The following is a 12,279-nucleotide window of genomic DNA, read 5'->3' as shown; positions in this document are numbered from 1 at the left end:
ATTTTACTCTGGAACGCCCCCTTTGCATCTCATTAGAGATGCAAGGGAAAGCGTAGAGTAAAAGGGTGCTAACATGCAAATTTGCATGTTAGCACCCTGTTGTTGATAGGGTGCTAGTTTTATCTCTACTTTTTTGGCTTTTAAAGCCAAAAAAGCAGAGATAAAGCCCTTGTTGATATGCCCCCAAGCACGCACAGTTGCTTTTAGCAGCTCTGGCACTTACAACTCTCACGAGCCGCGCAAAGCTGATTTTGAAAGACCTCAGGCTTATAACTCAAAACCTCAAGGGGTGCGCAGAGCTGGTTCTGTTAGCATTACTGGGCTTGTTGGGACTTCCGGCAGGGCCGGTGAAACGAGAATCTTGGGGATTTGCGTGCCCTTGCGCGTGCATAATAAATGGTGAAATTGAGGTCACAGAAAACCTTCTGGGGATGATTTACGAAAAAAAAAACATTTGCAAGCGTTTGCTGATACAGAGCGAAACACATACAATTCTGTGCCACCAAAGAGTATAAGAGAACAATGAGAAGGCAATCCATCCGCAACTCTGAATCAATTTGTTGCACAAAATGGCTGTCGTCAATTATGAACATTTTATTGTTTGCAAACAAGTAGCAAATTATAAATCAAGCTAAAATGTAAAACATGGCGATTCTTTAGACAATACGTTTGGGAAATTTAGCCACCAGCTATAGGTTTCTTTAGCTCCTTCCACTATTAGTTCACTCCATCCCAAAGGACTGTTGTTCAGGGCAGCACACAGGGATGGAGGTGCACGTGATACATTTACATATTGTTGAAGAAAATGAGGAAGGATCTGATGAATCATGCTCATATTCTACTAAAAAGCAGATGCAGTTCATGCTGGCACTACAGTTGAGCAGCTAACACCGCGATGAATATACATGAACTATGAAACCAAACCGCCGCAGACAGCTTTTGCACCAGTAGGTTGCCTGAGTGCTCGGGCTCAATAGACTTGGATCATTTTTACATAGAAGTTTTAAATGAGAAACAATAACATGCAAAGAGCCAGCCCTTGCTCCAATCGCTCCGTCAGGCATAAATACATTTGCCGCTCTCGCGAATTGGTGAATACAAAATGAGGCAGAAGTCCCTTTTCACAGGCCAGTCCCTGGGTGGCTTGATCAAAGCAGGGACTTGCCTGTGAACACACATCTATGCACCTCCCCAGCTCATCTGAATCAGCCACAACTTAGCTCCCTCAGGCTGGTTGTGATTTGTGTGTTAGGTTGGGGATGGGTATTGATGCGTGTAGGCAGGGGGTCAGAGGTAGATGGGAGGCCAATTTAGGGGGATGATATGAACCTTTCTTCAGACAGCTCTTTTTGCCCCTCTGAAAATTGGTGCCGTGGACCTGTTCCCAGCTCGCCCATTCCACAACTTGCCCTTCTAACGTGGCAAGAATTTAGGTCTCGTCCATGCGGGTACTGGAGTACAGTCCAGAACTTCCCCTACCTCCACTACCTGTCCAGAATTATGTACATAAACAGTCCAGTGTCAACCTGATCCCAAAGGAAAACATGCAAAACTTTGGGGCATATTTACTTACAGTGGCTTAATGCTGCCTTGTAAATAAGGCCCCCTTTCACGCTATGGTTAGCGTGAAAGGGGAGGGCAATGGGTGTAGCAGTGGGCATTCCACTGCAACACCCATTGATTTTGACGCTGCCCCCTTTTTACAAGGGTGGTATAAATAGTAGGCAGCGCCAAAATGAAGACCAGAGAAAACCTGGTCTTAAACATGCGAAATGGGTAGAAATGCTTTATTTCTCCTTGTATTTGCTGTTTCCATGTGTGCTGCGTTGTGCAGCACGCATAGAAACAGCAAATTGCCATTGATGTTTATGTGCAGGAAAGTGTCCCTTTCTGCACATAAACAATCCCCCACAAAAATGACATTTTGCAACTTCTATGTGTGCTGCATTAAGCAGCACAGATAAAAGTTACAAAAAGCCATTTAGAGATTGTTTATGTGCAGTCAGGGAGACCTTCCTGCACATAAACAATCTTCCCCTCAACACAGACACCCTTGCACTATGGAGCAAGGGGGCCAGCGTTGGCGCTAGGCTGCTAAGTTTGGCACCAACATAGGGCTGCACCATATTGTTGTAAATCTTGTGCAGCCCTGCGTTTCGGAAGTGGCGGAGTGCGCCGCACTCCGTCACTTCATTGTGACTGTGCCTCTTTGTGTTTGTAATGTGGCGAATATTCACAGTTTACACCTCTTCAACATTTTCCCTTTGCAGTCAGTGTTTTGGGGGAAAGGAGATGCTCCAGACTTTGTAAGCCCATCATAAATATGTTTACAAATTATAAATGTGTTATACATTTATAAGTGCATAAGTTATAAATCATTTTTGTAAATTTGTTATTTTGTAAAAAATACTAAAATGGCAGGCATCTGAGATGGACAGCAGCGGGAGGGTACATTTGGACCTGGGAAGCAGGAGTCAGTGCGAGGTCTGATATTTAGCAGGTAGCAAAGCTGGGCTACAACCAGAGGCCAAACAAAATAACGGTTCATGAAACAAAGGAGAGAATTAAACCTTTGGATGATTTTAAAAGGTGTGTTTAGAATGAAAGTACTAGTGCATGTTCTAATGCATAAGTGGATATATCTTTGGCACAAGCTTTCAACACGTGTGAGTCTATTCCTCTTCCACATTACCTATATGAACCACTTTAGAAAGAAAATAAAAACCGAGGGCCTTATTTATGACACGGTTTGTTTCGCTTTTGGACCGCACAACGTGGTGCAAGAGCGACGCAAACCTTAAGTCAGATTTTTGAAGACACGGAAAGCCACTTTTTTGTGGCTTCAAAAATCTGGAGTAATGCAATGCAGTGCATATCGCTGTGTTGCGTTACTCTGCCATGGGAAGGTGTTCCATGGGTGTTGTGTGGGTATTCCCGAGCAACACCCATGGACTTTGATACATCTCCAGATTTACAAAAACGTGTAAATCTGAGATGCCTCAAAATCGTACTCCTTTCCAGGGGAGGCTTAAAGAGGGGAAAGGTCTCTATTTATCCTCATTCCTTCCTCTTTCTAAGAGTGTTGCATCCTGCAGCACACATAGAAAAATAAATATGCCTCCCATGATTGTTGTTATGCAGGAAGGTGTGCCTTCTTCACAAAAACTATCATGCATGCAATTCAGTCACCCCTGCCCCATGGTGCAACGGTGCTAGGCATCTCATTGTGCACCAGCGCATGGGAAAGGATAGTAATGTGCCATTTTCCATTAAATATGAGCCCCAGATGTTTTAGGCAACTGAAATATGTAAAGTTCCAGTTCATTTTGCGCTGCCTATTGCGTTTATAGTCTTCCTTTCTGTAGTTCCCAAGAATCCTCATGAGCTTCTGTGTGTTCAACATATATAAGCTGCATCCATTTGGTGGGATAGAACAGGAAGCAGTATCTAGATTTAGATTGGAAGGTGCGTGTGGGTGAGAAGTCATAAATGCATCATCTGCCGGGGAGCTCCACGGTATCAGATGATGGCTATAAAAGAGAACATTTTGTAAGTGGGTACATGCTATATAATCCTTAAATAGACTATTAAGAAATATTGCCCAGTTCCCATTAGCTTTGTTGTCGCTATAAAGGATTGCTCAAAGTACTTTCTGTTGCATTTGTATTATCTTTAGAAGAATATAGAATTTTAATAGTAGAATTTGAAACATTGAGGATATTCAGGCTCAGTTTGATATGGTGGGGGAGTCAGTCGCTATCTTTTGGGGAAGCTCATGCGTACTGATTCTTCTTGCTCTGCTGTGAAATCAATATTTCTCTGTATCCACATGTTTGAGACTTATTTTAGTCCTGGCCCTTTGAAATACCTCTGTAAAAAAAATTGTTGTCCAGAGATTTTCATTTTTGATTTGTGTTTTTGGATCATTAGAGAAGTAATTAAGCTTGGGCAGACATTACTAATCCGGGCCGAATTAATCTGGATGGCATTTTTAAAAATAGCAGATATATTGCAGTGATAATGTATTATTTCAAGAACCATGAGATCTATATACTTCATTTTAGTGTCAAAACATAGGCTTTTAAGGGGCAAGTAGTATTATAGAGACAGAAAATAGCTCCTCAAAGCAATCCTTTTTTCAATATGGTGGCTCTAAAATGATGTGTTTTAGCCATAATATTGGTAATTTATTTTAATATTGTTTTTGCTTCAGGTTTTTCGTTGATTCAAATTCATAAACATGAGCACAGCAGGTGGTAGCAGAGGATCTTTACCTCCTGACAGAGATTTGCTGACAACTAAATCTGTGGACTCCTTTAACAAAGGCAAATGTGTCGCGCCAAACTACTCTGAAAGACAAGCTAACAACCACTGCGGCCAGACAGATTTGAGATGATGCAGAAATACGGCAAGATGATGTTCACAAAAGATTGAAACTGATGGGTGAAGAGGATCAAATATTTTATCATTGTAACAAAAAGTGCTAAAAGTCGTATACAATGAAAAAAAGCCTGGAAAACATTCCTCAAAAATATGCAGAAACCATTGAATCACAACAAGAATACATTGCCTATCCACTTAGAAGATCTATGGCTACACCTTGTCCACATCCAAAAGCTTGTCAGAAAGCAGACGATCTTCAATGTGTTATCTGTGGTTTAGCCAGAATAAAAATCAAAGCAAATGATGAAAGAACAAAGTACAGAGTATGTGAGTCTCAAAGGGCAAACATATTTTTATTTGCAGCTAGTTTCTTCCAATCTTCCGTTTTCAGCAGAGTAGCTGATCTAAATAGCAAGGTGAATGCATTTGCAGTGTATTTGTATGCCCACCCAAACTGCATGCATTCATACATTAAAAATATGAATTTGCAATGGGCTCCCTGCAGCAACGTAACCACCAGCCTTCAGTTAAGTTTGCACTTTTAAAACAAATCAAATGAAGGTTTAAAACCACACTTAAGCACTGATTATGGTTTCACACTCAGTGAGATCAGTGAAATAATGGTCAACATTGATGAAGCTGTATTGATCCATAATAATGAAATTAAGATTTTTTCTGGTGAGAATGTACAATGACAGAATTAATTTTTGTCAGTCTAACAAAAAATAATTAACCACCTATGGTGTTTTTAGCTGATTTGACTCCTGAAGTTCTTGCTGCCAAAATGAGATCACAGGATGCAGTAAAATAAGCAGGAACCATTTAAACAAATGTCCTGAAAGATTTCGATTTTGCACTAAATGACACATTCTGTGATGCCCCAGCGCTCCACAAATCATGGGAGTCAACAAGAATGCCTAATACCTGAAACATTTTTTACATTATTGTTTAATATCATCAAAGCATAACTGTTACAATCTAAAGTTCTTGAGTTCAGAATAGAAGCTGACAACATTGATGATGGCTTTGAAGATATAAGCAAAGAAGTAATAAATAATCCCATGGACGGACAGGCTTATGCTGTGCAAATTTACTGTCTTTTCCAAATCATGTTTTATTAATTACATCACTGCAAAAAGAAAACTCCTCTATACATGATGACTGCCCACACAATACATGACAAGTGCAAAAGTAGAGAGCTAATCACTTCAGTGAATAGGATTGGTGTATCAACATGTTAGAATGACATAGTATGGAGCAGGTACTTGTTAGCAGCTCATGCTGTAAAAACACGTGAATCTGACAGCACACAACTTCCAAGTCACTTTACCAGGAAAGGATTCTCAATTGCTGCTCTTGATTTTAAAGACAGTTCTTCTTTGTCTGGAACATCCAGCACACATGATACTGCCATGGTGCTTTTTCAAGACTGTACCAATTAAGTAACTGCTGGAAAACAAGCTGTGTCAGCTGTAGGCATAAACAAACAAAGCTGCAAACTCATAACCCAACTGCCTTGCCAACGTATGCAAAATCACTACAAGCTATCAAGAAGTCCCAGTCTACCAGAAAGTGGCTGAGGACATACATATTTTTCTACCTGATGCTGAGGTATGCAAAGCTGCTTTAATGAATGTATCATATCGCTTATTTAGTGTGTACTAAAGGATGAAGAAAAGTCAGTTCCTCTGTGGGCAGGAATTCATGCTCTGACATCTTTGGAAGCAAAACCGTCCAATCAGTATAGAGCGGAACTCATTATGTTAGTTTGTTACAAGGTATGCTCATCATATCTGAGATGATATAAACATTGCGTTGGAATGCTTTTTTTCTTGATTAAGAATGACATATTAGGTTTTGCATATCTTATCTCAGAAGTGAACGAGGTACAGGGTGCACTTCATTCAAAAGGCATAATGCAAAGCCAGGCAATGTTCAATACATTCAGTTCGAAATCAGAAAACCTGGAAACAAGTTTGTGGAGTTTGTCAAAGAATGTGCAGAAAAATCTGAACTTTGCAAGTACTGGGAAAATGTTTAACACATGATAGCTCTATTGAAAAACTTGGTACATGCTGATCGGACAGTTGATTGGGAGCTTCATATGAAGACTGTGGAAACACTGATTACTGTGTTATGCAAATTTGATTGAATAAACTATCTGAGGTATGAGTGCTGGTATTTGGAAAGAGTGAAGAAGCTAGAGGTGGAAAATCATACCTCTACAGAAAATTAATTCAAAGACATTTTGTGTTGATAGACAGAGAGGGACGGTTCAATGCTGTGGCTCCAGATATGAAACTGGAACAGAAGATCCAGAGATCACAGAAAGGCTACATGCGAATTGCTGGTCAGACACATAAAAGTGAATATGTTACTCAATGGCAGCTAGTTTACCCCATGAGATCCTTTCTATTTGTAATTTTTTCAGAGATGAAAAATTCAAAATTAATGGGCCATCGTGAACTTGTGGGAAACACATCGACAGCCTTCTTCATTTCAAGCAGCAAGAAAACCCCTTTGAGAGGACTGAGCCTGTGCGACTGTACAACTTTGTGACAAACTATATGTGGATAACAATGTAAAGTCATGTGTACTAGATGTCCTTGAACATGGATCAAAACTATATGCAGAAATGAAGAAGGAGAGATTTGTATTGAAAGAGGAAAAGCTGGCTGACATAATCACTAAAGCTAAACTTGCATGCTTTAATTGCCATAGTAAGAATTTCGTCCAACCAGCCACTACAGACCAGGTTAAAAAAACAACTTTTGCAAGCACTTAGAGGGATGGATGTAGCAAAAGAAAGGGGTGAATTTATCAAGGATATTCTGTCGCATGATCTTCTTCCAACAATTGCATTATTTGATGGAGATGCTGCAAACAAACTAGTGAAGCACAAATTCGCACAATGGCTAAAAAAAACCTTCACCTGAAGAATTTCAATTTGAAAAGTTTTCCACATTGAAAATTGCTGTTGTTGTGGGCTATATTTCACAGTTGCGAATGGTAAAGATTTCATCCATGCAAAACTTCGGAGAGGTCATTCAGACTGCTCTACAGATTTGAAAGTCAGTGTGCACCTTGCAAGAACTGGACATTTTCTTTGACAGTTATCTTGAACTATCTGTCACAGAAAGTTAGAGAATCAGACACATTTCTACAAGTGGTACAATTGAACTTGCCTGCATCAAAAGTTCAACTCCTATTCCTTTGCAACTTGATAAATTCTGGTTATCAACATTGAACAAGATGAACTTAGATATGTTAACTCACCAAAACATTGCAGATGCTTCAGTGAACACTGAATGTCAAATTGTTACAAGTGGAATGATTGTCAATGAGGAGCTGGTTTCTGTAGGGATATATTAAAAAGGTGTGGGCGATTTTGTTAAAGAACTTAATAGCAAATTGGAGGAAGCTGACCTTCGTGTTGTGCCACATGTTGAGTGGGCTTTCCGAAATGGTTCAAATCGAGTCCTTGTACTGTTAAATCACACCGATGTTATTTTTGTGCTACATAGATTTGTTGCAATGTTCATAAATCAAGGATTGTCAGAATTATGTGCATGTTTTGGAACAGACGAGAAAAGACACTGAATCCTGCTTCATATTATGTACAAGAAACTTGACCCAGAGATGCTCAGTGTTCTTCTCAAGGCACATATTCTTACCGGTGATGACACTATGAGTAAAACTGGAACAAAGCTTGGACCTTTGGCTGCTGAACCTGTGAAGTTTCTAAAAGAATTTTCTGAGACAGAAGATTAATCTAACTTTAAAGACGTAGAAAAATACCTTGTACTTGTGTGGAAAATGAGTTCTGACTGCACACATTTGATGATCTTCGGTACAGTGAGTTCAAAAGATCTGTCCCACTAAGTGACCATCCACCCATGTCATATTCTGTACATGGACACATTAAAAGAGCATTCTACTTGATCAGAAGGGGAAACAGCGGTTACAACGCTGTTGTTACCATATAGGGAGGTAACAACGCGGTTGTTACAATGTTGTTACCACGTTTCTACGACTTGCGCTAGGTGGCTTGCAACACCAGGGAATGTGTTGGATTTTAAATCCAACACATTCCCTGCTGTTGCGCTAACTGGAGTAGGAATAGTAATTTATACAATTCCTAAGTCCAGCGCGCCATCTAGCGCAAGTCGTAGAAACAACTTGCGATGTAAAGCCATGCGTGGTAACAACGCGGCCGTTATAACGACCGCGTTGTTACCTACCGCGTGGTAACACCGCGTGTTGTATCATCATACATTCGATCAGAAGATGTGTAAATGTTTTGGATCATATAAATGTAGAGAAAGGGGATCTATGATGTTACAACGCATGCTGTTACAACGCATGCTGTTACAATGAAAGTTTTACAACGCGAGTGCCTTGACAACGCAGGACATTACAACGCAAGTCTTTACATCGACTTGCACTAGATGGCGTGCTAACATTAAAAAAGTGTAATTTACTATTCCAACTCCAGTCCGCGTAACAGTACGGAAGGTGTTGGGATAGTAAACTACACTATTTTTAATGTTAGCACACCATCTAATGCACGTCGATGTAAAGACTTGCGTTGTAATGTCCTGCGTTGTCAATGCACTCGCGTTGTAACAGTTTCGTTGTAATGGTAGTGCGTTGTAAAAGTTGCGTTGTAAAGGTTGTTCCCCGAGAAAGGTCCATGTGAATTTGGTTGGGACGATATTGATGGGGTGCTAAAACCTACAAAATTTCTTAAGCCTCTACCCACAGAACGTACGCATACATGTACTTGCAAAACCTGTGATACAAAAAGATGTCCCTGTCGATATGCTCTTCTCAAATGTTCAACATTCTGCAAATGTACCACAAGCGATTGCCGAAAAAATATATAAAATGAACTTTGAAAATATGTCTAAAATAGGCCTGGGCTAAATTTCCGTTCCGCTTGCGGAAATTGCGATAATTTGACATTTTCGCGTTCCGCGGAGAGCGCGAAAATGTCAAAATTTCCGCATTTCGCAGCTTAGCGATAATTTGTTTCTTGCTCGCGCTGTAAAATAATACATTCTCGCGCGCGCGCGATCGCCTTACCTGAATCCCCGCGTTCGCCGACAAGTTTTCCCGATCCGGTCGCGTTCTCCACGAGATGTTGGATTGTTGGTAGCCATTTGCGCTGTCTCGCGACAGTTCGCGCCCGCAGTAATGTCATTGGTCGCGCGATCACTTCTTTCTTCTCGCGATCATGCACCGCGAGAAGAGTGAAAACAAGATGGACGCCCCCGCGAGCAACCACATGAGTAAGTTGGCGAGTTGCGGCCACGCAGAAAATACCGCGAACGGGCGGGAAAAAAACGTCCGCATCTTCGCGATATTTCCGCGTGTTTGCAGAGATTTTGAACATTTTCGCGATAATTTGCGAAAGTCACTTTCGCAAATTCCGCCCACCCCTAGTCTAAAACAGGAATGATTAACATATTTTTTCATATTCAGATCATGAACATTGTTTAGTGTATACATGAAAGAATTAAAAACCATTATTATTTGTTTCATTTCTATAGCTTTCTCTTCTTCCTCTATTATAGCTGCAATTTTGGAAAATGGCAGAAAGGTTGCTCTCAAGAGTTATTGTCTGTTTCTTTAAAACTACTTGACCCCCAAAACCTATGTTTTGACACCAAAATTAAGTATATAGGCCTCATGGTTTCTGAAATATTACATCATCACTGCAATACATCTGCCATTTTTAAAAATGTGGTCCAGAAAAATCAGTCTGGATCAGCAATGTCTACCCTTGCTAAATTACTTCTCTAATGATCCAACAATACAAATCAGAAATGAAAATCTGTAGACAACAATTTTTTTTACTGAGGGATATTATGGGGCTGGGATTATTTGTGGTGATACCAGGTATATTGTCAGTAATTCCTGATTGTTACCAACCTTGCTGAGGAATCTCAGAAGGAGCACTCACCCATGTGCAACATCATGTCCTCAGTTTGCCATGCATGGAGACATTAATAAACAACAGTAGTACTCTTCAGTGTAATGCTTCCATTCACATGGTACATATTTACTCTTGGGATGGAGGTGCAGGTGTGGCCATGTCAGTAAGGATTTCTTGCTTTGATACACTAGGCTGTTTTGGAAACAGCACCATAACATGTAGAGATACTGAAATGCACTGCGCAACCCAGGAGAATTGGAGCGCATTGTAACAGTGTTGCTTTGCACATGTGTGATGTATGTACCTCATGAGTGCCATTTTGTAGTATCAATTACCCAAGCAACACTCAGCCCATGTAATAACAAAAATAGATAAAAACCTGCAATATCTGATCAGCATGTTTCTCCAATCGCACTGCATACGTCAAGGAAACTATGAGCCTCATTTATAGGGTTTTGGCGTAGGGCAGGAATACACCATATTTATCCAGTATGGTGCATTTGTGTCCTTTACCTCTGCTTGGCGCCATTTAAGCAGCCTAGCGCCAATGCAGGCACCCATGCACCATGGTGCAAGTTTTCCTGTGTTGTAGTCAGGAATATTTTTGGCCAGAAAGGGGCACCTTCCTGCAGAAAAACAATCCTAAGAGGCGGTTCCTTCTTCTATGTGTGCTGCAGAATGTCACACCCATGGAAAGAGGAAAAAAAACGAGGAGAAAGAAAGGTATTTCTCTTTGTTACACCTGCCCTTGGGAGGTGTAAGATTTTGATGCATTCCAGGTTTACAAGTCCCTGTAAATCTGGGATTGTGTCAAAACCCATGGGAGTTGCATGGGAGCAACCACCGCAACACCCATGGAATGTCTCCCTTGTACAGAGTAAGGCAACGCAGTGATTTGCACGGCACTGCCTTACTCAAAATATATGAGGTCACTCAAAGCCACGCAGTGTAGCTTTGCGTGGCTTCAGAAATCTGACTCAGCGCCTTGCGTGACGTAAGTCCCACTTTGCGTGGTGGGCTCTCATAAATATGCCCCTATGTTTGCTACCACTGAATGAACTTTAGCAGCAACTTGGCAACAATAAATAAACTATTGTTAGAGGTTCAAGAAGGTTTAGACTTTTCTATTAAGAGATTCATTACTAGCTAGGTGTAAATTCATTATATGTGCCTATTATGCAGGTAGCTACTCACTTGAATTCAAAGAGTATCATTTTTAACAACAGTGAGTTAACGTTTGGCCTAAGTGACTAGCACATTTATTTAGTTTTGTTCATTGCTTAGACAACGGTGGATGATTTTCTTATTTTAATTCTTTTTTTTCAATCTGGAAGACGATTGGTACAAATGTGACCATTAAGTTTTCGTCATTGCAGTGGCTACTGAACTGGTAAATCCAAGCTTCATGACAGATGAACTTCCCATAGGAAGAGTGGAGAGACTAAGGGGCATATTTACAAGGAGGCGATAATAAATTATCGACGCTTTAGCGGCCGTTTTCGGCCGAGATGCGGCGATAATTTTATCGCCTAATTCGCAAGGTCACGCTAACGCGTGAAACCTTGCTTTAGCGTGGGGATTCCTAACGCCCAGCTTTGCATCTCTAATGAGATGCAAAGTGGGCGTTCCTGACCTGACATGATAGGAGAAATGTCGCTAAGTGAACAGTAGCGATAACTCCTGTTATCGCTACTTTCCGTACGCCTGCTTCAGGACTGACTTAGCCATGATATCCTATGGAAGGTGGATATCATGGCTAAGTTTGTGAGTCCCTATCAACAAGCTAACGTGAGATTATCGCTGGGTTTCTCAGCGATAAAAATCCACGCTACCCGGCGATAATTATCCCAGCGCTAAGTGCGCTTAGTGATAATTATCGTCGGTTGTTGTTGATATGCCCCTAAAAGATGATAGTAGGGAGATAATTGTACCAAAACGAAAATTTGCACTTTTGAGAC

The 12,279-nt window shown here is 40.8% G+C and overlaps 1 long non-coding RNA gene across 1 annotated transcript in view; it reads right to left on the bottom strand.

Moving 5' to 3' along the window:
• LOC146861564 (uncharacterized) overlaps positions 1-12,279 on the bottom strand; it is a 111,935-nt gene that overhangs the window by 16,163 nt on the left and 83,493 nt on the right. The window lies entirely within an intron of this gene.

Source organism: Triturus cristatus, chromosome 3_1 (genome assembly GCF_964204655.1).
Source record: "Triturus cristatus chromosome 3_1, aTriCri1.1, whole genome shotgun sequence".
Lineage (NCBI taxonomy): Eukaryota > Metazoa > Chordata > Amphibia > Caudata > Salamandridae > Triturus > Triturus cristatus.
This window is presented reverse-complemented; position numbering and strand designations above follow the sequence as displayed.